This window comes from Aquarana catesbeiana, linkage group LG13, assembly GCF_042186555.1.
Source record: "Aquarana catesbeiana isolate 2022-GZ linkage group LG13, ASM4218655v1, whole genome shotgun sequence".
NCBI lineage: Eukaryota > Metazoa > Chordata > Amphibia > Anura > Ranidae > Aquarana > Aquarana catesbeiana.
In genome coordinates this window covers 54,362,860-54,388,111 of record NC_133336.1, presented here as the reverse complement: position 1 = coordinate 54,388,111, position 25,252 = coordinate 54,362,860, and the positions used below count along the sequence as shown (strand labels likewise).

Here is a 25,252-nt window from a genome sequence, read left to right as displayed (position 1 = left end):
ATCTCCAAAATCTCAAATGAAGCTCTCATAATGGTCTGGTAGCCAGGGGTGGGGGTGGAGGGGATGTAATCTAGGCCTAAGCTAAGATGCCTGGGAGAAAAATAAAAGGACAAGGCCTTCCAAAGGGGTCGCAGTAACTGAACACTACGGTTGAATTTAATTTAAATTTTAACACACCATAATCTCAAATATGACAAAATACCAAAAATAATGGTCTGAGTATAAGTGCGCCATATCGATACTACATGGTGAAAGGCTGAAGTAATTACTATATTCTCTAAATAGTTGTATACTAATAGTGCGGTAGATCCGGGCACCACAATATTTTTTCATTAAGCTGCGTGAGTTATGTGGCTTTGTGTGGGTTTTTTCCCGTGGGTAGCCAGAGCTCAGAGTTGTGGTTTAGTAATAATTGGCATGTGCCCTACTAATTTTTAAAATTTTACTTTCTCCTTTTTTTGCAGGTGGCAATAAAAATAATTGATAAAACACAGTTAAATCCAACTAGTCTGCAAAAGGTAAGTTATGATTTAATTTACATGATGTGGAAAATGACGTGTTGATTTTATACAGCCACTTTCCAGTGCTTGTATAGTAGAGATAGGGAGCAGCAGAGCAAGATCACATTTACAGCGTGATCTGTGTCTGCTAGTTAAACTGCACCTGTCATCTGGTAAAAGATGTCATTCCTCTGAGGAGTCTAGGGGAGGTAGGCTCTGCTCTGCTTTTACCAGGAAAGGCATCTGTGTGTTTAAAGCTGAACTTTGAACACACAAACTTTTCCATTTAAATATATTCCATAAAAGCCAAAAATGATATAAATCCACTACTGTGTGCCTTGCTTGTATACAGTATTGTGGCAGTGTTCGATCATACAGATTTGTTTGGAGGAAAATCCCACAAGTGTTCCAGTTAATCTGGAGTTGACATATCAAGAGATGCTTGGCAAAGCCTTTTTCATGTTACCGGAACTCCCAAGAGATCTAAAATACAAGGACTCATTATAATACGGCACCTGTTAAATGCAGCAAAGGTATTGATGCCTATCTGGAGGACAGGTAAATCGCCAACTGTGGTAGAGTGGCTTTGGAAAGTGGACCAATTTATCTTTATGGGGAACTGATGCATGACTACAGAGAAAATTTGTAAATTTCATAGTGTATGGGATGGTTGGATACCGGTTTAAATATTTCAACAGTTTCTTATATAGTAGTATACTGCATATGAGGGTGAGCAGTTAAACCAAATAATCCAGGAGTCGATCATAAACGATACTAGATTTAGGAGTAAGGTGAATTACTTTAACAATTTAGCAGAGGTAGAATAAGAATAAAGTGAAATGGATAAGGGGGAGGAGCCAGTTTTGGTAAGAGTGGGTGAAGGGAGGTTAATTATTGGATGGAACAAGGGTTTTGATAGGTGTCAATGCCCCCTCCATCCCCCTCCCGCTTTAGCGTCAGTCTTTGGTGCCCCCACTATACCACCTGGAGTAGTTTTAAGGATAGAGATGGGGATATACAGTAAGTGCCCGTTATCTTACCTGATTGTCTAATGCCACATACACACGATCGGATTTTCCGACAACAAATGTTGGATGTGAGCTTGTTGGCAGAAAGTCTGACCGTCTGTATGCTCCATCGAACATTTGTTGTCGGACTTTCCGCCAACAAATGTTGGCTGGCAGGTTCTCAAATTTTCCACCAACAAATTTTTGTTGTCTGACTTTCCAATCGTGTGTACACAAGTCCGTCGCACAAAATGCCCACGCATGCTCGGAATCAATGCTCACCAAACACAACATTAGCAGAAGGAGCCCAAAGGGTGGCGCATGACTATTGAACTTACTCTTTATTGGCTCGCCACACGTCTTGTACGTCACTACGTTCGTAATTGTTGGCCAACATTTGTGTGACCGTGTGAATGCAAGACAAGTTGGAGCCAACAACCTTTGAACAAAATTCCACGGTTTTCTTGTCGGAAAGTCCGATCGTGTGTACGGGGCATAAGGCTGGCCATGGATCTTTTTTTAATTTAAATGAAAAAAAGAATCCTCCATCTACACAATCGCGATGTGGATGGAGGAAACCTCCTCGCTTAGACGTATTTTGACAGCAGGGACTCTCTGCTGTCAGATTACATTGCTCATTGGGAAATATATTTCCCGGTGAGCCTGTTTGAGTGTAAGTGGCCAAATATGGATCAAAATTCAGCCGATCCCTGCTGAACAGGACAATGGCCAGGTTAAAGCGGTAGTAAAGGTTGAGCAAAAAAAACTCTCCATGCAAGGTAAAGGCATAATGTGCTAGTAAAGACTTACCTTGAAACAAAGCCCTACCGCGGCATGCTGTCAGTGCTGCAGAGGCTTCCACCTTCACCAAATCTTCATTCTGGGTTCGCAGACTGCAGACGATTGAATAGCCGAGCCACGATGACGTCACTTGCACGGTACAGAGGTCTGAAGGAATAGTACGGGTAATGCTGTTCCTTCAGAGCGCATGAGCTGGTGACGTCACCGGCTGCTGCTTACTAGAATATCTCTTAAATGTGCTCATTTAGGAGATATTCATTTAACCTACAGGTAAGCTTTTTTATAAAATTGGAAAGTTTTTACTTCCACGTTTTAAAGCATAGATGAGTGTACATGTAACAAAGTTTGCGAGGAGGAAGAGACGATTCCTTTATGGCAGAATAGACCTAGAATGTCTCATTTGCGATACAAGAACCCTTCCTTCTAGCAAATTTTCGAAATTACACAAAGTTTCGGCTTTAAAGCTACTGAAACTTTGCTTGTGAGGCCCTGTGGTGACGTAAACTGTTTGGCGATCATATAGGAAGATTTTAATGTGTTTCCCTTTTCCGCACTCTAGAGGAAGTTTTGTACTTCCTCTGGAGTCTGGTTCTGCTTTGTTGTTCTGGGTGCCGAAACTGAAAGTTGAGCTAAACAAAGAGCCTTTTGTACAAAGTTTGTAGGAAAGGAAGTGTGCGGGAGTTACCTATAGCAACTGCTCACATACTTGTAATTGTCATTGCCATAGACCTCACTCCAGGTTTATGTACTAATCCTTACAGGCTTTTTTTTTTTTTTTTTGCCTAAACTAAATGTTTGCAGGCATCGTGTGAGTTGTACAATGTTGGCTGTGGAAAAATATGAGCTATGTAGTCAGTCTTGTGTAGAAATAGTCAGTGTATTTAAACCCAGCAATACGTGTATTCAGACTTCTGAACCCCACCTCCTTTCTTTATCGTCATAGCGTGGCAAAGGGCAGTTCTATAGTTTTGGGGTGATCTGGGCAAGGCTAATAAAACTGCAGCGTGTGCAAGACAGCACTGGATTTCTGGCAGGATCCACGGGTATTTTTATTTTTCTGTTGCACTTGTAGGACAGATATAACAAAATTCTTTTAATTGTATTTTTAAGCTGATCTCCAGGCAGATATGACGCACAAATTAATGCAGCTCTGGTTTTCATTTTTGCATCCATAAATGTTTTACTTGCATGCAGTGAAAGCACCTGAATTCGACTCGTGTATAACAGAACTCAGACTGGGGAAAGGCAGATTGTCACAAAGAGCAGTTTGTGGAGCAGGGCAAGGAACATGCTCATAGGTGGAGAGAGCAGAGTGACAGATGAGTTCATCAGTGCTGCTTCTCCTATCACTGTCCAGTCAAAGGCTGGGTGTGGTGAGGTGACCTGTAAGAATTGAATCGCAGAAGAGAAAGATCAGATTTTGTGCTCTGCTAGACAGAGCTGTGTTTTTTTGGCAAAGCTGTGTAACTCTCTGAACTGAATGGACAGAAATGCAAATACTTTGGCATGTAAGACCGCGTCCCTTTTATGTATTTCATCTGTGTATTTAGCTGATTGCCTGGAGTTCAGTTTCAACAGACCAAAAGGGAGTGAATGAAAGGTATTTATTGTTTGGCTCTCTTTTTAAGAGCGCATGTAAAGCCAGTCTAGAAAGGTATATGAAGGCTTTGACTGCTGATCCTTCCTTCTAAAAATGTTACTTGTCATGCGGACCCCCTTAATTTGAGTTGACCCAGGATAAGTACCGTATATACTCGAGTATAAGTCGAATTTTTCAGCACATTTTTTTTGTGCTGAAAGTGTCCCCCTCGACTTATACTCGAGTCAAGTACTTTTCTGCAGCAAAAAATTTCATTTTCCGAACCAACTTTGGGGTCCCATATCTCAGGGCCACTTGGTGCTAGTAACCCCAAATTTGGTGTGCAAACCCAGTGGAACTGGTACCACAACATATACAAAGCTGGCGTTCCTAGCACCAAGTGGCCCTGAGATACGGGGCCCCAAAACTGGTTCGGAAAATGTCATTCTCTGCTGCAGAAAAGTGCTTGACATTTTCTGAACTGATTTTTGGGGCCCTGTTTCTCGGGGCCACCTGGTGCTAGAAACCCCAGCTTTGGAAATGTTATGCTGCTAGTTCCACTGGGTTTGCACACCAAATTTGGGGTTCTTAGCACTAAGTGGCCCCGAGATACGGGGCCCCAAATTCGGTCAACTATGTCCATCTGCAGCAATGTCATTTTGGGACCCTTTGGGTTCAGAGACCCCAAATTTTTGCTGCAGCTAGGGGGCATCTAGGAACCCTTAACTACCGAGTTTGAAGTTCGGGGGACCTATGGCTGCAAATGGGCACAGTGATGCTGCAAATGGGCATTGTTGACCCTCTTTTCCACTTACAGTGGCTGTGCATTTCTCACCCTCGTCTTATACTCGGGTCAATAAGTTTTTCCCTTTTTTTTTTTTTTGTGGTAAATTAGGGCCTCGACTTATACTCGGAACGACTTATACTCGAGTATATACGGTATGTAGATAATGACTTCTGACTTTCATTCGTACTTTCCTGATCTACATACTGTTCTGGTCCATCAACCCAAGAACTACTTGATATGGGCGTATAAATAAAAGTCCCGGGTATTGGTTTACCATGAAACATGGGGCTTTCTAAAGGAAAATGTAATGTTCACTTCACTCTTGTAGCAACACCTGATCCCCCAGCCTTCACCCAACGCCACCCTACCCTTCTAGATGTACAGCAGAGATCTTTACCAATTTGCATAACATTTCTGTAATCAGGCCTTCTGTGCTTCTGTTACCTAGCAGTTTTGGGGGCTTTTTTCCTTGGACAGACCATACTTTTCATTTATCCGATTTATCAGGAATCGGCCAAAATTTGAGGGTGGATGGTCTTGTCTGCACCACAAAACGCAGTTGAAAAGAAGTTTGGAAAATTTGGAAAATTGAAAAAAAAATAGCTTGCACCCAATCAGATGCAGACACTCTTCAGGCATTTCGACAGCCACAGGTGCTTACCATAGTCCGTAGGGGAGATTCCTCCCTCCAAGTTGTTCAGCGTGGAATTCATTTATTTCTCTTGTTCAGCCAAGAGGCTGAGTGAAATCTAAGAATGTATTGCTAGCCATAGCAAGATACCTTGATGTAAAGAATCAGTTAATCAAATGTTCCTCCTACAGTGTTGCATACTAGGGTGAGATTTGAGTGGGAACCAGGTACAGGCGGTCCCAGGATTACAAACATCCCACTTACAAATGACTTCTACTTGCCAACGAAGGGAGTCAACAGAGAGGAAATCTACCCCTAGGAAGGGAAATTCGCTCCTCAACTGAAGCTTTATCACCAATCTTTGTTTCCACAACAACCCAAAATTTTCAAAATCCAATTTTCATAGGGACAGAAAGTTGGATAAAACCTTCTGAACAGCGGCACAGACAGCAAAAGAAATGTTACAGGAGGCTTAACCCTTCCCAATGCTATCCAAGAAACGTAAACCATTTTTTGGCTGGAGCTACACTTAAAAAATTTACCTGTTCCGACTTGCAAACAAACCTACAGACCCGATCTTGTTTGTAACCCGTGGACTGCCTGTATTCTTCATATCTGAGTAGCTCAAATTGCTTTAGCATAGAACGCTACTGTAGGAATGTGTACCGCTGATTGCCAACCTTTGTTCTGTTATCAGATCTAAGCTGGTCATATACTAATAGATTGCTTTTGTTCAGCCTGCAAGCCGAATGCAAAAAATCAAACCGATTTGGGGATAGTGAATTCCTTTCGCCCGACGCCCAGGACATGCAGTTCCGGGCAAGAAGTTTTTTTTTTTCCATTTAGCTCTGCTGCAGGCAAGCGCCATGGTTTAGAGCCGATGGTCGGCTCTCTTGTAAAATCAGTGGCTAAACCACCCCCTCCTGGGACACCCAATCAACGCTTCCGTCAGCTGATCATAGAGGTGGACACTTGTTCAGGGGATATCTTAAAGGTCCTGACTTCTGTGATTACTTCCCAGTTCTGTTATTTGAAGACCATCTTCTGGGGTTCCTCATTTCCTAAGGCTAGTAGATGTCTGAGAAAGACCGACATCAGTCTGCTACACCTATTAACATGCTACAGTTGTCTTCCAAGATTATCCAAGTGGAATACACAGTGCAAATTGGGCGAGAAATTTGCATCCTATCAAAGGGAATTATCAGTCACAAAGATTGTTCAGTATGTTAAATTTAAAGTTTGGTGTTATAACGAGTACTGCCAATGCTTGAGAGTGCCGAGTGCCCGGTATTGTACCTGTAACCATCCTATTTGTAAGGGGCACATTGCTTGCTTTCATTGGGCTTGGTGAGACAATTTATACTGCTGTGTTTTGAGAAATTGAGGAGGTTCAACATTTCAGAAAATTGTGCAATTTTCAAATGCAGCCTTGCACCAGATGGTGACTTTTTTTTTTTTTTTCAGCAGTATTTTCAGTTTTGTAACCTGATCGTTGTTTGTTCCTTGCAGTGTTGAGTGTAGCGTAAGACTCATTAACATTTTGCATTTTTCCATTCTTGTAACTATTGCCTAGAGGTGCGGAGTGTTGCATTATTGCATTAGTCAGTTGTGGGGGGTCAGCTGTCTTTCCCATCCTTTTAAAGGAAGGTAGGAAGAACATTTCCCATAAGAGGCAGTTTCCTCCCTACTCCGTTATCCTGCTGTCAGATCCAGCACAGAATCTGCAACATGAGGTGGGGGAGGACACAGGAATGCCATTCTCATACAAAAGTCCTGTTCATGCCACAGTGTTACAGACCCAGGGACATTCATCTTCTATGTAGACTGAATAGCCGTGTTGGGGCAAAAAGTTCAGAATCGGCAGGGGTTATTCATTTGAATCCCTTTTCTAATTGAACGAGATTATCAAAGTGTACAGTTTTAAAGTTGTGCTATAGTTGCCTCTTATGGCTGGATGGCTAATCATTTGACCGGTGTTGATCAAGACTGGCTGAACAGGTTGTCTGTTTCAAATGTAATAGAATCAATAAGCGCGACAGAACGTCTTGAGATTCCGGAGTCCTTTATTAATTACATAGGAAAGCAACAGACAGAAATCCATGGCACTGACACCTGCTGTTTTTTATGGATTGGGGGGGGGGGTTTGTCTGTGTCCCATTCCTGAGAATTTCCTTCACTTCCTGTGCCATAGCCAAAACAGGAATTGAGGGGAAATCGCTGAAAATTAAGGGAATCCCTTGGCAACCCCCCCCCCCCCCCCCCCCAGGTCACCAGAACTAGTGTCCCCATTGGAAGATTTTGACTCTTACTTTTTTCTAAAGACAACCCAACTTTTTCAGTGATGGTAAACAGGACAAATAGAGGGGATGGGTCTCCATAACAGGGGCACAGACCTCAATAAAAACTGGCAGAGGTTCTAATCCCTCTCCACTGTTGTAAAAACAAAAATGTTTAGCCTTTAGTCTTCAACGTCTTCCATCTTCCCCAGGTCCGGTCCTTTGGCTGGGCCGCAATGACCTGACTACCACACATGCGTACGAGAGTCAAGGTTTACGGGACAGAGCTCTTAATGGATGGCACGGGTATGCCGTCCCTTCATGCGCTGGTGATGTCACCGGCTGTATCCAGGTGAACATCTCCTAAACAGTGCAAGTTTAGGAGATATTCACTGTACCTACAGGTAAGCCTTATTATAGGCTTACCTGTAGGTGCAAGTTCAAAAGCGGAGTTTATTAGCACTTTAAAGGGTAACTCCACTTTCGTGGGGGGGGTAGCAAATAAAGAAATAATAATATAGTGTATACAATTGCGACACAAGTCATATATTGTAATTGAATAGTATTAAAAATTACCTTTCCTTTTCGCTTACAGCCGCTGTAATTTTCTGAAAATGCAATATAATATTGCATTATTTGCAATTTTTTTTTTTTTTTTTTCTCCCCAGAAGTTTGCACTAAGATACAAGTCAGATTTCAGGCGTCCCCTGCAACAAAAATTTAATTTTTGGTGAGATACTCCCAATAGGAACACGTCTAAAGGGATGCAGGCCCAGCATGTTTCCTCAGTGCCCTGCAGGTGCCACAGCTGATTGATAATTATGAAACCACTCCCATTAGATTATTTTCCCACATGGGCACAGATAGACACACAGGTAGGAATAACAAAAGGTAGGAATCTGCAACAAAGTTTATGATTCTTGCAGTGTACATCACCCAGAGGGGAATGTGTTTTCTTTCTAAACAAAAGTGGCGTTACGCTTTAATGGTCTGTTTTAAATGGCCATTACTGTGGATATACATTGTCCATTAGATTAAAGGTTAAAAACTATAATAATGGTTGTATGTAAAGTTCTTTGGTTTAAGTCTCAGTTGTGTTCTAAATTCTCTTGAATGTTCAGCAGTGAACACACCATTAATGTTAATTTTACTTGAGAAACGACTTGACAGATTTTTCAGAATGGTTGGACATACATTGAAAATAATCCCTATTGTATCTGATGTTTTGCAATCTCAAACTTTAGTAAGAATATTGAAGCCAAAAATAAACCACGTTTTGTAACCGTATGAGTTGTCACCAGGGCAGCTCTGCACGGGAACAAAGTAACCTTTTAGCTTGCCGTTAGATATAACCGACGGCTGGCTGTTTTCTCAGCTGTTGCCTGATGTCACGTATTGTATGAGTTGTGTAGAGTGCCATGTGGTTTCTAATCAATCTGCACACCCCCATGACTCGTTTAAGAATGATTGCTGTTAATGAGTGCGTCCATGTTTTGCCAAGTCAGCAGTGCCCTGGATTAATCCTGTGTTTCTGTGGTGGTGGAAGAGAGCAAAACTGTTTCCTGTTAGATTGGTTGGAAGTTACAAGCCTGATGCTGCATGAGCTCTTCACACAAGATCTATTAGGGGTTTCAATAGAGAGCGTTTTAGAGCAAGTTTTTTAGCTGCGAATCAATGGCCATTATGTGTCATGACAATATATTCAAAGGCTGCCGGGTAAACGCATGCTTGGCTAAAGGAGGTATTGTTATGCTCCTTTTTATCTGTTCTCTTTGCTGCTCTAAACCATTCATTGATCGGTTACACTAGGAAATAAAGGCTCCTAAATGGACACCATTTGCCTCGGCCATGGGAACGCAAAAGGTCTTGAAAAGGACAGTCTGTGTCATCCTAGTAGATCAATAAGACCTCCTAGGGTAATTTACATACAAAACTTCTGTAAAGGGTTCTACAACCCTTCGGCTAGCCATCCTTTATTAAATTTTTTTTCAATCAGTGAGTTGAACGAAAAGATTGTTCACATGGAACCCTTCTCCACTTCGGCCTTCAAGGTTCTCGTTTGAATATTTGCTACTACCACCAAGATCTGCACCCGTGGCGGCTCCATCTACACTCTTACTGTGGATGGGGGAATCCCTCCAGCTGTGCTATTTTATTCTGACAGTGGGGAGAATACACTGGCTCCACCGGCAGTGATCTGGAGAAAATATTCCATCAGCCTGGTTGTATACGAGTCAGTTGATGAATTGGCTTGAGTGCAACCAGCCTGCCCATACATGGATTGAAATTTGGCCGATCCCTGCTGAGCCGTCCAAATTTCAGTCCTTGTACGGCCTGGTTTTCTCACCCCCTCCAACAGAACTTTTGGGAATATGACGGCCTCTGCACTGCTAGGTCAAGAGAACAAATACACCTTAGATTTTCATAGCACTTATACGTTTTGCAGCCCTCGTTCAAGAAAGGGAACATGTTTCTCCTTAGAGGAGGAAGCCCTCAGTTTCCGCTCTACATTAAGTTGAATATCCTTCCTCTGGCTTGAACACTGTGGGAAAGACAACAAAAACATTACGGCCAGACTACGATTTTGATCTTCACCTCCTTCAGAGTCATGACCTTGGTGAGGACCAAAACAATGCTCAGACTTTAAAATGTTAAAATTACATTTGTTGTTTGGGAAGTTTTACTATACCTGCTAATCTGGTACAGTTTTCAATCCAGGGGAAGGATCTTACCGTGTATGGGCAGGCTGAATGTACCAAATTGGTCAATCAACTTGGGGACAACCAGCCTGCCGGATTTACTTGCAATTATCGCTAGTGGCTGCTATATCGGCTAGCAATAATCACTGTTGTCTCCCATGGGTGTGGCACCCCACCTCTGCCGGGAGAATACAATGTCTCAGCAGAAGGGATTCCCCTGTCAGCACTGTCTGTGTTGATTGGGGGGGGGGGGGGAGGATTGTTCAGATTTCTTTTCTGCAACCCATGGTTGCAGGAAAGAAATTTGCAGTGTCTATGGCTGGCTTTAGTGTTGTGATATTGGAGGCTGAGCAATCCCCAGTAATTATGAATGACTGAGCTAGCTTCTGTTTACCGGTGGGAGAACGGGGACCTGGTTTTGAAAGGTACTTACTCTCATTCCTGGTCGGATCACCACCGGCGATCCACCCGAAGTTTTGCCTTCTCACCAAAACGACCCCCCCCAAAATCAGCAATACATCATAGGTTATTCACAAAGTGTAGCGGGCAGCTGGCCACAGTAAACATGCTGGGGACCCAAAGACTGGCGAAGTTCAGGTGAGGATGGTGCTGGACCCCTGCATAAGTGTCCTTTTTATTATCTAGTATTTGTAGCTGCTGACTTCATTTTTCAAATGGGGCAGAGAACCACTTTAAGCAAGTTCACCAGTATGTTGATGTGGTTTGTTTTTTTTTTTTTTTTTTTCTTTGCTAAAGCAAAAAACAAAACTAACATTCTCCCATCCATACTAATACATATACAACTCCTATTGATCTATGCCTTTTGTGTTTTTAACAGCCGGCCCCACTGGCAGCCCCTTTTCAGCTGCCCATTTTCTGCCTGACTGCTTCGATTTTTAACTTGAATGTCTGACGAGAGGTGACCGACGGGGCCACCCACTGAGCGAATTTCAGTCGGTACCTTCCGAGATTCATACAATGTATTTCTAGCTCTAGGCTGTGTTGTGTACATTTAGTAATATTTGACAAGTCCCCTTTAACAGCCAGCCAAATGTTTTCGTAGATGAACAGCACTGTGCTGATACCATTGTAGTGCTGCTGTGAAAAACCCTTTTTGGCGGCTTCATACTGATGGAAAATCTCATATGCTCAAGTTTTCAAAGGTTGCATTTGGGAATAAACGTGCAGGCAATCAGTTCTAGTCTTCAGCCTTCCTTTATTGTCTCTTTAATATTTTATAAGCTGTTCATCTCGTATTGCCTGACCGAGCAAATTTCTAGAACATAAGGTACTGCAGGAAGTGAGGCAATGTGGAAGAGCTGGGTTTAGATCAGTTATTAGATTTGAAGATTCTTCAGCAATTGAGTCCTACTGTGTATGAAGAGAGATTCTTTGTATATATTTTAGTGACGCCAGCAGTTTGTGCAATCTCTTGATGAGACTGATGTGTTCAGGAGAGGTATGGATGAGAGGACATCATTGAATTTTATAGACACTAGTGAGATAATTGAATATTCACACTACAATGTTTCTCTGAAGAGCAATAATGGATCCCAGTCATACTCTTGACTAAAATGCCAGTTTCGTTTTAGTTGTGTTTTAGTCGACTAAAATAGTGTTAATGAAATTACGAAATTAACACGGTTCTCCAGACCAATTGTGACCTTACTGACATATATGTTAAAATTAGCTTTTTTTTTTTGCTAGAAAATTACTTTAGACCAAATGCCCTGGACAGTAAAATGGTTGTTGCAATTTTTATTTAATTTTTTATTTTTTGTCGTCACGCGATACTTGTGCAGCCCTTTATCAAACACACGTTTTCAGGGAAAATGCACTTAAAATGGAAGTGTAGGCAAATCTAACTTTCTAATCCTACTCTATGCCAAATTCTAAGACTAATCTATATAGCCTTGTACAGCAAAAATTGCTATACTTGCCTCTTCTGCAGCTGATCCGGTCTCCCATCAGCGGATGCTGAGTGCAGGAGAGAACCGACAATGGCTGGGAAGTGACATCACCCATAGAGTCACTATGGATGGGGCTTCTGTTGTCAGCTGCTTCTCCTGCACACTCCCACACATTGAGGCTGCCACTGACAGCCCAGCATGGGACTTGACTGGAGTGGCTACAGAACAGGTAAGTATAGCAATTCTTGCTTTACAAGGCTAGATAGATTAATCTTGGTATTTTAAAATTCTATTTTCTCTAAACGCAGCAAAACTGACTGCACCTAAACGCAAGTAAATGGTATAAAAGGCACCATTGATAATACATCACATGGTTTTGTATGCATGTAGAAATGTCCAGTGTCCTACGCAGGTTTGACGATGCCAATGTGATTGAAGCCTTAGGCCCCTTTCACACGGATGGACCCATCAGGTTTGCCTGTCAGTCGGACTATCCATTGCTCTCTATGGAGTGGCGGATGTCCACAGACATGTCTGACAGCTGCTGACATCAGACTCCGATCCTGTCCGCTAAAAATCAACAGATGGGGATCTGTTCCCCATCCGTCTGGCGGTTCGGATAAGTCGGATTACAACAGACAGATGGACAGCCCATAGAGGTGAGCAGGCTTTGTCCGTGTCTATTCTGCATAAACAGGACACGGACCTGTTTTCCACCTGCTCATTGGGGATCAGCAGAGAGATCGCCTGCTGAGCTGGTGAACTCCACCAATGTGTAAGGGGCCTAAGAGGTCATTCATACCAGCCCGTGCGCTAAAACTTGATTTTTCCATGCGGCCCGTGTCTGTTGTGTAGCAGCAGTGAGGAGTGATGCCTTGCTTTGTTGCAGTGCAAGGCACAAGTTTTATTATTATTTTTTTTTTTGTGACAAAATGACACTTCATTCATCTCTCTGCACTGCAGCAGGATGTGCTGATGTGAGAAGCATGGCTGCATTTTTAGGCAAGACACCGCTATTCATCTGTACGTGGTTTTCTGATGTGAACAGGGCCCTTGTTTTAGGCCTGTGTTGATCTGTGCAGATTGTTGTAGGTCACTGCACATGGTGTGAACGAGCCCTTAGTTTATTATTCAACCCACCTTGCCTGTTAACGTTGCTGTATATTAACATCGAAGTATAAGTCCACTTCATCTTATCCGTATTTAAACGATTCTGTTTTTTTTTTTTTTAAATGTTTTTCTTTCTGCTCCATTCCTGTCTGAGCTTGTTGAAAACACCGGCACTCCTGGGTATGTGGGTGCATCTGACCTTCTCGTCTTATGCCAGGATGCATTGCTTGAGCCTCGAACCATCCAAGTTCCCAGGCGTTTTTTCTCCTTAAAGTCCTAAATTGTTTGTTTTTTCCGGTGATGCCCCAGATATGTAAGGTATATCTTTTAGGTTTTGTTTTTGTAGTCTGCTCTTGGATATCATACAGTGTTCATTAAATTAAGTGTAAATTAAATATTAAAGCGGGGGTCCACCCACACCGCCAAAAAAAAAATTAAAAGCCAGCAGCTACAAATACAGCAGCTGCTGACTTTTAATACATGCCCACTCGCCTGTCCCAGGGTCCAGCGATGTCGGCAGGGGACGCCGAGAACCCGCTCGGTTCTCGGCAGCTGCTGCCGCCATCCTAGGTGAGGGAATCAGGAAGTGAAGCGTTGCGGCTTCACTTCCCGGTTCCCTACTGCGCATGTGCGAGTCGCGCTGCGCGTCCCTAGTGGTCCCCGCTCTCTCCTGGGAGCTGTGTGTTCCCAGCAGACAGCGCGGACGGGAAGAGGCATAGACTCCCATGGGAGTCTATGCCGGAAGTGGGTGCAAATACCTGTCTTAGACAGGTATCTGCACCCCCCTCCCCCCTGAAAGGTGCCAAATGTGACACCGGAGGGGGAGAGGGTTCCGAAAAGCGGAAGTTCCATTTTTGTGTGGAACTCCGCTTTAAATTCAAAAAGTGGGAAATGCATTTTCCTACAAATTTTCATAGCACAAACTTTACATTTTCATAGCTTCATATTATTACCACCAAATTAGTGATGTGAAAAATGATATCGCATTAGTGTGACTTTTATGGAACAGAATGCTAAAGCTCAAAATGAACCTAAGCATTTTATTTTAGCAGAGCCTTATTCCCTTTTTAGATGCTAAATTGTGACAAATTAACAGGGGCAGTACCAGTTTGCTTAAATTAAAGTGGAAGTCCATGCAAAAAACTATAATCCCGGCATCTATAGACCCCACCGATCTAAAGCTAACCTATCTAGCCCTGTAAAGAAAAAATGAGTATACATACCTTTTTTTTTTTTTTTTTAACCCGATCTCCAGTGACAGAAGCTCTGCAGAGGACACAGCGGACAACGCCTGTAAATTGAATGGGAAGTGACGTTACCCATAGACTTATTAGAGGGCTTCCGTTGTCATCCGTGTCCTCTGCACCCACCTCCACAGCGAAACCACGGCTGACAGCTCAGCGTGGTATCCAGTTGGATCGGAGCAGCTTAAAAAAAAGGTATGTATACTCGCTTTTTTTTTTTTTTTCTTTGCAGGGCTAGAGAGGTTAGTGTTATAATGCTGGTTGCTATAGATGCAGGGATTTTAGTTTTTGCATGGACTTCCACTTTAACATAGTAAACATAATATTAAAATAATCTTGAGTCAGGTTGGCAAATGCACAACAGCAGCTTGTTTTGCAGTTAATAAAAAATGGCATATGTGACGTTGTCTTCACACACAAGGTGATTTGAAGCTTGCACAGTGAATGCAAATGTTGTCCAGATTGACAGACAATATTGTTGGGACCAGGGCTTAAAAGAGAAGTGTGTGTGTGTGTTTTTTATATATTTTTTTTGAGATTCATACTTACTTAGGTGGATGGAGCATCAGACCGATGCTGCAGCGGTCCCCCGCCACCTCTTCACTGAGAACTGAGCCACCGAACACCGCCAAAGGCTCGGTTCTCTCCTCCCTGAGCAGAGAGCTGCTGACTGTCAATCAGCATCTCTCCTGCTCTGTTCCTCCATGCTCACTGGAGCGCTGACCTGTGGAGGGGCGGGGGCAGCCGTCTCAGCGGCTCGCAGAGACCGCCATCAGTCAAGGCAGCTGGCGGATCCTGACTTCTGAAGTTGTGATGACGCGCTGCCTCAACTCAGTGGAGAGCGGACTTCAGACCGGTCTCGGCTGAAAACGGGTCACAGGAGTGCAAATCTAATTGCACTCCTGCGGCCCATAGGGGAAGCCCAGCCTAAAAAGCTCAGGCTGGACTTCTCCTTCAAAGTATAACACTTTTTTTTTTTTTTTTAGTTTTGGATAAACTGGAGAGGGATTAGAACACCTGTCAGATTTTTATTGCTGTCTGTGTCCCCCGTTAAGGAGATTCACCCTCTCTATTTGTTCTGTTTACCATCATCCTTGGAAGTAAAAAAATCCCATATTTTGGCTTGCCCCCAGAAAAGTGATAGAGGGGAAATCTTCCCATGGGGATGTTAGTTCTTGTGACCTGGGCGTAGCCAAGGGATTCCCTCCATTTGCAGAGATTTCCTCAAACTACCTGTTTGGCTATGGCACTCCCTTGAATTCTGTGACCTGCCTTTACAATGTCCTGTTGAAGTCGCTGCAACTTTAAGTCGCACATATATAAATGGCTATCATTAGAAAATGACTTGTCATGCGACTTTGATGTCCAAAGTTGCATGACAGGTCTCAAGTGTGAATGGAGCCCTAAGCCAGCCCAAGATGGATAGAATCTCGGCCGGTTTAGCAGGGACCAGCTGAAACTTGATCCATCTATACGCTGACTGGTTGTACTGAAGTCAATCCATCGATTGACTTTAGTACAACCAGCCTGTTGGATTTCTTGAATGCGATCACTGCTGGTGGTTATAGCAGCCAGCATTGATTGTGGTGTTTTGCTGGCAGATAAGGCTCCCTGCCGGTAGAACACATTAGCTCCGCTGGGGAGTGGGGGGGTGGGCTAGGGCGCCCCTGTGGCGATGGGGTAATCGATTTTCTTTCCTTGGTTGAAGAAAAGAAATTTTGTATAATTTCAGAGCTTCTCTATACTGAGAACCCTCCAGATAGGGGCTTGCACAGAGGTGTCCAGGCTTGCTTAGACCTGTACAGGTGACGCAACTTGTTGGTCTGTGTACATATCTTTCTAAAATGTGCAGGAAATTTGTGCCACTATTTTATGTCTGTGGCCTTTGTTGGAACTTTTGATAGAAGGGTTGAGCAGTTCAGCACTGCTTTATCTTCTGTTTTATCTACCTACCAGTTGATATGATTCAGAATTGTTCCGGCACTTATTCACTTATTCTTTAATAGGTTTGTTATATGTGGTAAGAAGGGATTGTGATGAGCTGTTCTTTTCTCTCTCTCAGCTGGTAATCATCCTCTTAAGCTGAAGTGAGGAAACAGAAGGGTTTTTGGGAACTACCAGTGTGGGCAGGATGGGATGATTCACTGGTAAAGGTCTGGCAGGCAGAAGCCATTCATTCAAGCAGACACTAGATCATTGTGTCACATGAAAAAAAAAAAAAAAAACTCCTTGATGGTAGAAATTGTGAGAAATCCTGCCATCTATCTATCTATCTATCTATCTATCTATCTATCTATCTATCTATCTATCTATCTATCTATCTATCTATATCTTTTTAATTTAACCCATTCCGGACCGCCCACCACATATATACCGTGGCAGGGCGACCCGGCTGTGCAAAATCATGTACAGGCACGTGAATTTAAGTGCGCACGCTGCCAGAGCGCTGCTCCAGCTCTGATTGGACACAGCAGGAGCCAGTCAGCAGGTGCGGTGGCTGCCAATCGTTCACAGGAGAGACGGATCAGCCGTCTGCTTGTGTATACAAGGCAAACGGAGGATCTGTCAGGAAGGTAAAGAGATCTTATGATTCAGCTAAGCTGTATCACAGATCTTTTTTCCTTCAGTGTGACACTGCCCCACACAGTAAGCACCTCCCTAGGGAACATTTTAACCCTTTGATCGCCCCTGGTGTTTTCCCTGCCAGTGTAATTTATACAGTAATCAGTGCATTTTTAGAGCACTGATCACTGTATTGGTGTCACTGGTCCCCAAAAAGTGTCACTTAGTGTCAGATTTGTCCGCCGCAATGTCGCAGTCCCGCTAAAAAAAATTATAGATCGCCGCCATCACTAGTAAAAACAATAACAAAAAAAGTCCCTAAATCTATCCCCTATTTTGTAGAAGCTATAACTTTCGCGGAAACCAATCAATATACACTTATTCGGATTTTTTTAAACAAAAAATATGTAGCAGAATACATATTGGCCTAAATTTATAAATTAGATTAAAAAAAAATATTGGTAATGTTTTATAGCAGAAAGTAAAAAATATTGTGTTTTTTTTTTTTTTTTTTTTTTTTTTTTTTTTTTTTTAATAGCGCAAAAAATAAAAAGCACAGAGGTGATCAAATACCACCAAAAGAAAGCTCTATTTGTGGGAAAAGGACATCAATTTTATTTGGGTACAGCGTCAGTTAAAGTGATGTAGTGCCGTATCGCAAAAAATGGCCTGGTCAGGAAGTGGGTAAAACCTTCCGGAGCTGAAGTGGTTTAATATCATGAATTTCAATGAATATGAATTTAGTGTCGGCCGTTATCGGCACATTTTAGCACAAGAAAAGCTCAAGAAAAATGCATTCCTTTAAATTCTCTGTCTCTTCACACCGTCTGTGCGCTTCCATTGTGGTGTTAAAAATCTTGCTTACTGCGTTTTTAGTCAGTTAAAAAAAAACTGCACCAAAATCACACCTCCTCGCTGAAATGCATTAAAAACGCAGCAAGAACGCATCAATTACACACCCGTCTTACTTTTTTTTTTATGCAGTTTTTGAATCACATGACCTAATGAAAAAGGCGCAGCAAAATGGTGCACCGTTTTCTCGATCAGCAAAATGCCGAAAACACCCTTTTCAGCCAATAAAATTTGGGTGCATCTCTATATAACAGTGTAATTAAAAAAAAAAAATATTGCCTTTTTCATTAAAGTAGATCAATAGAAAATTGCAAGGATACACATGATGCAGGTTATCATTAGCAATTCCTGTAGTCTTCACTCACTGTCACATACTTTTATTTTATTTTATTTTATTTATTATATATATATATATATATATATATATATATATATATATATATATATATATATATATATATATATATATATATATATATATATATATATATATATATATATATATATATATATATTTTCTGTTAATTTTGTGTGTGTTTTGTACTTTAACCACTTCACGCCCGCGCTATAGCTGAAAGACGGCTACAGCGTGGGCTTACGTTGCCGGAGGGGCGTACATGGATGTCCTCCCGCGATCGTGCTGCCGTGCGCCCTGTGATCGCCAAGTCTTTTGGACTCAGCTGATCACAGATCAGGGTAAAGGGCCAATCGCAGCGGCCCTTTATCGTATGATCCGCTATGAGCCATTGACGGCTGATCACGGGATGTAAACATGCTTAGCCGGTTATCAGCTTTTCTTTCCTTGCGCTGACAGCGTGAGGAGAGAATAGGAGAGCCTATAACTGGCTTAGGTTAAAGGGACATCGGCACTGATCAGAACACTGATTCTCAGTGCTGCTAATCAGTGCCCACCAGTGGATCCACACCAGTGCCCACCAGTGGATCCACACCAGTGCACATCTGTGAAGGAGAAAAATTACCTCTTTGCAAAATTTTATAACAAACTATGAAAAATGTGTGGGTGTTTTTTTTTTTTTAAAGAAAATACTATAACAGATTGAGTAGTAGTTTTGTTTATTATCTGCTTGGAGATGCATTTAAATGTAGAGGATATACTCCTTGAGTCAGTATTTCCTTTTATTTACATGTATACAGAATAGGACCCAGTTAGCGTGGCTTGGTCTGCAGAATCCCAGGTTGTAGCTGCGCTGGCTCTCAGGCTGCTGGGCGGGGTAGGAAGTCAGGCATCTCATTTATAATTTAAATCTTGCATCAATCAGCTGACAGTTAATGGAGATGATAATTTTTGTTCTAAATTTAGTGCCTAATTCAGCCTGGTTGTGCAGTTCTTTCACAATGTGAATGTCATTTGTCCTTTTATAATTACTGAGAAGAATGCTGATCCCATATAAGCTGTAGGACTTGTTTCCTTCCAGTGTGAGGGAATGCGTTGCTAGGAATTTTATGGCTTGTGTGACAAGAGTTCTTGTCTGATGTAGAAGGAAACTAAACTGAAAACATGACCGTATTAAATAAGGCAAAGTGCTGTAAAGCACAACATGCTGTCATCAAGTCTTTCATTGTACTGACCGGCTTGGGTTGATGAAAATGAAATCCTAAATGGCTGCTATGTGTTAAGCCAGCCATAGACAGTGATTTTCTTTCAGTGTTGGGGGAATCTCTCCCGCGGGGCAATTGTATTCTCCCCTCGGGGACGGCTCCCCCTGCCAGGAGAATACAGTGATTGCTAGCGGCTATAACAAACCTCAAACTACGGCCCTCCAGCTGTTGCAGAACTACACATCCCATGAGGCATTGTAAAACTCTGACATTCACAGACATGGCTAGGCATGATGGGAATTGTAGTTCTTGAACAACTGGAGGACCATAGTTTGAAGACCCTTGGTCTATGGCCACCTTTACTAAAGACCTCGTTCTTTCTGCCACCTTGTTACATAGCCCTCTTTTGAACTTTGGCAAGTGTGCAGAGTTTTCTGAAGTTGATTGAGAATTCTGTGATGCCCACACGTCATTCATAAAGACTACCTGTTATCAACCTAAATTGCAGGTAAAAACACAGAAAAATCACAAATGTTAAATGGTATACTTGCAGTGTTTTTTTTTTTTCTTTCTTTACATAAATGTTTTTTATTGACTTGCTAGCAAATCTGCCTGCTGCAGGGAAAGTCCATTGCCAAGCACAGCCCCCTCCCTACTTTTACTAAATATGCCTCATCTTCTGGGAATGTCTAATTACCATCTGTTGTGGCCCAGCTCCTCTACCCCTGCCCTCACCTTCCTACGTGACCTTTTTATGTAGCTGCCAGGTGGAGGAGGAAAGGACAATACTATAGAGCGGGGGTCTTAAAATGTTCTTCCTGTAGAGGTCCACATCTAATTTTTGCGTACTAAGTGAGGGTTGTAGCATGTATGGGGAGCAGGAAAGAAGCCCTGGGGGTGAACAGTGAGGGTTGTAGCATATGAGGAGCATGACAGAAGCCTTGGGAGTGCATGAGGGTTGTAGCATGTATGAGGAGCAGGAAGGAAGGAAGTCCTAGGGGTGTACAGTGAGGGTTGTAGCATGTATGAGGAGCAGGAAGGAAGTCCTAGGGGTGTACAGTGAGGGTTGTAGCATGTATGAGGAGCAGGAAGGAAGCCCTGGGGATGTAAAGTGAGGGTTGTAGAATATATGTGGTGAAGGAAGGAAGCCTTGGGTGTACAGTGAGGGTTGTAGCATGTATGGGGAGCAGGAAGGAAGATTTGGGGGTGTACAGTGAGGGTTGTAGCATGTATGAAGACGGGAAGGAAGCCCTAGGGGTGTACAGTGAGGATTGTAGGAAGCAAGCCCTGGGGGTGTACAGTGAGGGTTGTAGCATATGAGGATCAGGACAGAAGCCTTGGGAGTACAGTGAGGGTTGTAGCATGTATGGGGAGCAGGAAGGAAGCCTGGGGGGTGTACAGTGAGGGTTGTAGCATATGAGGAGCAGGACAGAAGCCTTGGGAGTAAATGAGGGTTGTAGCATGTATGAGGAGCAGGAAGGAAGTCCTAGGGGTGTACAGTGAGGGTTGTAGAATATATGTGGTGAAGGAAGGAAGCCTTGGGTGTACAGTGAGGGTTGTAGCATGTATGAGGAGCAGGAAGGAAGATTTGGGGATGTACAGTGAGGGTTGTAGCATGTATGAAGACGGGAAGGAAGCCCTAGGGGTGTACAGTGAGGATTGTAGGAAGCAAGCCCTGGGGGTGTACAGTGAGGGTTGTAGCATATGAGGATCAGGACAAAAGCCTTGGGAGTACTGTGAGGGTTGTAGCATGTATGGGGAGCAGGACAGAAGCCGTGAGGGTTGTAGCATGTATGTGGAGCAGGAAGGAAGTCCTAGGGGTGTACAGTGAGGGTTGTAGCATGTATGGGGAGCAGAAAGGAAACCTGGGGGATGTACAGTGAGGGTTGTAGCATGTATGGGGAGCAGAAAGGAAGCCTGGGGGGTGTACAGTGAGGGTTGTAGCATATGAGGAGCAGGACAGAAGCCTTGGGAGTAAATGAGGGTTGTAGGATGTATGAGGAGCATGAAGGAAGTCCTGGGGATGTACAGTGAGGGTTGTAGAATGTATGTGGTGAAGGAAGGAAGCCTTGGGTGTACAGTGAGGGTTGTAGGTATGAAGAGTAGGGAGGAAGCCTTGGGTGTACAGTGAGGGTTGTGGCATGTATGAGGAGCAGGAAGGAACCCCTGGCGGTGTACAGTGAGGGTTGTAGCATGTATCGGGTGAAGGAAGGAAGCCCTAGGGGGTGTACAGCGAGGGTTGTAGCATGTATGAGGGAAACCTTTGTCAAAAATCTTGACCAAATTTCTACACGGCCAGTGTTTTAATCGGACAGCAACATCTTTTCTGTCCCTCATACTTTAACAATTAACAGTGGCTTTCTGACAGTCTTATAACTTTTTTTGTAATAATACACAGCCCCCTCCACAGTGCAGTAAAATTATAAGGCGTTCATGGATTTAGCCACGTAACCATGAAAGAAATGATCACCAGCTGCTATACCTAAAATGTAATGTACTGTATCTGTTATTTTTATATAAACACCTTTTGAGTGTAAAGATATTTACCTATTGTTTACTGCCCCCCCCCAGTTTGGTTTAGGTACTGTATACATATGTTCTATCTTATCTCTTTTGCACTTTTTTTCCACATTGAATATTATAATAATAATACATTTTATTTATAATGTGCTTTACATCAAAAGGTCTCAAAGCGCTACAGGTTAAAATGAGCAATTTATACAATGAAACAAACATCTAAGAAGAGCAAAAAGTATTATAGCTGTACTATATGGTAGAGATGCACCAAATGGAAATTTTTTATTTAAAAAAAAAATATATATATGAATTTTTAAATGAATATGAATTTGTCGGCCATTATTGGCACCTTTAGCACAGGAAAAGCTCAAGAACAATGTATCCCTTTAAAGTCTGTATCTTCACTGGTACGTTGTGCTTCTGTTATGGTGTTAAAAATCTTGCTTGCATTTTTGGTCAGTTTAAAAAAAAAAAAAAAACGCAACAAAAATGCACTGAAAATGCAGCAAGAAAACATCAATAACACACCCATGTTATGTTTTTTTTAAAGTGGTTTTTCATAGGTCACGTGACCTATGAAAAACACCATAAACACAGTAAAATTGGCAAAATCGTGTGCGTTTTCGGTGCCATTATAGGCAACTGTCTTATCGTCAAAATGGCGGTAACTCCATTTTTGGTCGATATGTTTCAGCAGCTGAAATTTCGGTGCATCTCTATTATTTAGGGAATTACTTTATGGGAGCTTCATATCTTTTATACATATAATTTTGTGATGGTGAGTATATTTCCGAATTAATTGGTGCTGAATTTGTTTTTCTTTTTTCTTTTCAGCTATTCAGGGAAGTACGAATAATGAAGATTTTAAATCATCCTAATATAGGTGAGTGTTCATAGCACAGTTCCTTTGTGAGGAGCCTCTGGTGGAAGCTGCCGTCCCAGTATTAAAAATAACATTTTGCAATTGGAGATCAATAACCTAGAGCACACATTAGAACACATTGAGTGTCATGGGGAGGTTCAGTTGAACCAAATCCCCCAACTGCAAGGGTTAAAAATTGTCATTTTGTCAAGGGGGTAAGGCATAAGGCCAGCCATACACGTGTCAAATTCTGATCAATTTTTCGTTCAAAAATCGTAATCGTTTGATTTTCGACGATTAGTAGGACGAGAGCCGATTTTCGTGTGGAAATCAGATTTGGTTGATCGGGCATGCTGGAAATTTTTGGAAAAACAAAAGAATTTCTAATCAATGATGGGAGAATCATGCAAGAAATATAATTGAAAAAGAAATGCATATGAGCTGTGACTTGGAAAGGAAACAAGATTCCTGGCCACAAATGTTCTTTTCTTTAATGTAGTCACCAGGATTATTCTGTTGTATCCTGACAGTTCCCTTCTATATGTGTTCAGTATACAGCTGTCTCCATTATTTTTAAATGCTAATGTGGTGAGCATAATTTTATGGCCTTACATACAGTATGTGTTCAGTGTTTCCTGGAAATCCCCTTCTGGAAACATAGGGGATTAATTAAAACCCCTTACTCATAATTTCCCTTTAGTTTTAGTTAAGTCCCTGGATGCTGCATATCTTTGCTTTTGTCTTCTGTATTGCTGCTGGTTAAAAAAAAGCTAATTTCCCCACCTCTCTGCGTGGATTATGTATTGTTGTATTTTGTACTCTCCTGGAGACCAAGGAGAAAAAAATTGCTTGTTTCCTATATTTTAGTCCCCTGAACAGCTGGAAACGCTTCATCTTGTGTTGTGCAATACTTTATTTATCTGAACTGTCTTTGCAGACCAGTAATAACAAAAAAAAAAAAAAGTAATGAGGTTTATTTCTTTCTCTCTTTTGTGCAGTTAAGTTATTTGAAGTTATTGAAACTGAGAAAACTCTCTACTTGATAATGGAATATGCGAGTGGCGGTGAGTACATTAACCTAATATGAGCCTGGGCTTTTGTTGCTGACAACATGCTTTGTATGGATGGATTTCAGTGTGTAGGCATTGCAGTTTAAAGTGGTGTTCCGGCCGAAATTATACTTTTTAAATAAAAATACCCCTATAATACACAAGCTTAATGTATTCTAGTAAAGTTAATCTGTAAACTAAGGTCTGTTTTGTTAGTTTATAGCAGTAGTTTGTTATTTTATGAACTTACAGCAGGCCGTGGCCATCTTAAGTGTGGGCATCTGAAGCCAGACTGTATTTCTTCCTGGATCTCATCCTTGCAGATCTCGCACATGTTCAGTGCAGCACAAGCAGTGTAATAGGTTTCAGGTCAGGTTTCCATAGCAACGGCAGTATCTGAGGAAGTTGCCGCCCCTTCCCAGAAGGCATTGCAAACAGGAAATGCTGCAATGGGCCACGGCCAGGGATGAGGAAGTGAAAAATGAATACAGCAGATATACAGTAAGTGCTGAGAAAAAAAATTTAAAAAATATCCAATTCGTTTACAGTGCACAGTTTAGTGAGGGATGCTGAAGAGTTGTAAAAGTGGGTGGAACTCCACTTTAAAGTGGTTGTAAACCCATTACAACCACTTTAACCTACAGGTAATCCTAGATTAAGGCTTACCTGTAGATGCAAGAAATATCTCCCAAACCTAAAAGGTTTAGGAGATATTTGCAGAAATAGCGGCACCGATGTCTACGGCGCATGAGCAGGCGCACTGAGCGTGTCGTTTCTAACGGCGATCATGCCGTTAGTGGCGGCACCAGCACGCATATGCTGGAGTGACATCATTGTGGCTCCGGCCAGTCACAGCGCCATAGCTGCAATACCCGGAAGTCACTCTGGGATAGATGGCGGATGCGGGGGCTTCGATCTCAGGTAAGTAGTTCATAATGAGCTAGTATGCTAATGCTTTTTTCAAAGGCTTTACTTCCTCTTTAAAGTACAATCAAATTCAACTTTTCCCCCATCAGCAAGGTCATAGTTTAAAAAAAAAATGTACATAGGAGCAAAATTCTCCAAAGCCCCCTTGCTAAATATCTCTTTAAAGTGGTAGTAAACCCTGTCACATCGCTTATTATAGGCTTACCTGTAGGTACTGTGACTATCTTCTAAACTTGCACAGTTTAGGAGATATTCAGAGTGCATGCAGCCGATGATCTCACCGGCGCATGCGCTCTGAAGGTCCGGCTTACAGCGCCAGACCTTCAGAGCCGTGCCGTAAATGGCGGCTCCCGCGCACACCTGTGGGAGTGATGTCATT

At 42.4% G+C, this 25,252-nt stretch overlaps 1 long non-coding RNA gene across 1 annotated transcript; it reads left to right on the top strand.

Moving 5' to 3' along the window:
• The first annotated feature begins 461 nt into the window (after positions 1-461).
• Positions 462-24,980, top strand: LOC141116404 (uncharacterized). Its single transcript, XR_012237032.1, has 3 exons — positions 462-518; positions 22,870-22,918; positions 23,896-24,980. It is a non-coding gene; the product is annotated as an uncharacterized lncRNA (long non-coding RNA).
• Positions 24,981-25,252: the final 272 nt, after the last annotated feature.